Consider the following 1,449-nt stretch of genomic DNA (forward strand, 5'->3'; position numbering starts at 1 on the left):
GAATACATTTTTATCTACCTACGCTGGATGAAGGAATGATTTGAGGTTTTCTGGCATATTGACAGCGAGACCGACGATGAATGTTCAGTAACCTATATATGTACAATATATATATATATATATATATATATATTTCTATACACATATATACATATATATGTATATATACACATAAATACATATATACATATATATATATATATATATATATACATACATATATATATATATATATATACATATATATATATATATATATATGTCTATATATACATCCATATACATAAATACACACACATACATATGTATACAACATATATATATATATATATATATACAAATATATATTACATATATAAATACACACACACACACACACACACACATATATATATATATATATATATGCGCACATGTGTGCTTGCATTTAAATATCAAATACTAATGGGATTCAACATATATTTCAACCCTGAGAATAAATAACCGCTTGAAATTCTTTCACGATAAATATATCTGGGTGGGCAAGAACTAGAATATATACTTTTGATTGATAAGAATCCCAGCAGTAGAATCTTACCAATGATTCATAAAGAGATATATTAGGTCATCACAAGTTTACTCTACATATTTCTTTCTAATTCTAAAATCTGTACTTAGAATCGAAATCAGCCTATTTCCACCATGATAGTTCAATAATGGAGTAACTGGTGGTTATGTATGATGATAGCTTATTACTAAAACTCATGGCTTTATTGGATGTAAGTATCAGCCATATATGGGAATTAATATTAATCTTCGGAATATATATTCACTGGAAATTCTTTTATGTAAATGCCTCTGGTTGGTCAAGGACTCGAGCTTGAACGGAACGTGTTTCATACATGCTTGTACACTAGAACGTTTTTATTCTTTATCACATCACTCACTCTACCCTGCACTTGAGCTATAATGCTAGCACAAGCTTTATTGTGTTTGCATTTTTGTGACGTTCTTCCTCGGAAGTCGCTGTATATGAAATTGATGATTGTTTAATAAAGATAGTTGCATTCACCTCGCTTCTTAGTTATCACTTAACTGTTTGTTTGCACACCCAGAAGGCGAAGGAATCCCTTGGGCTTATAGCATCCTGCTTTTCCAACTAGGGTTGTAGCTTAGCTTGTAACAATTATTATGATAATAGTAATAATATTTCTAATAACTTGCTTTTTTCTCATTTGTATGGGGTATACACAGTTGCATTCTTTTTGAAGGACTTTCTTTGGCTTAGGGGTAGACCGTCTTCTATTTGTATAGAAAACTTAAAGTGGATATATATCACCTCAAAGGCGAAGGAATCCCAACAGTAGACTCTATCAATGGCCATCAGGAGATATAACTCTTCTTTCCAAGACCACAGTATATATTCCTGTCTAATTCAAGAATCTGTACTTACACTTGTAATCATCTCAT

This window comes from Palaemon carinicauda, chromosome 7 (assembly GCF_036898095.1).
Source record: "Palaemon carinicauda isolate YSFRI2023 chromosome 7, ASM3689809v2, whole genome shotgun sequence".
NCBI classification, from domain to species: domain Eukaryota; kingdom Metazoa; phylum Arthropoda; class Malacostraca; order Decapoda; family Palaemonidae; genus Palaemon; species Palaemon carinicauda.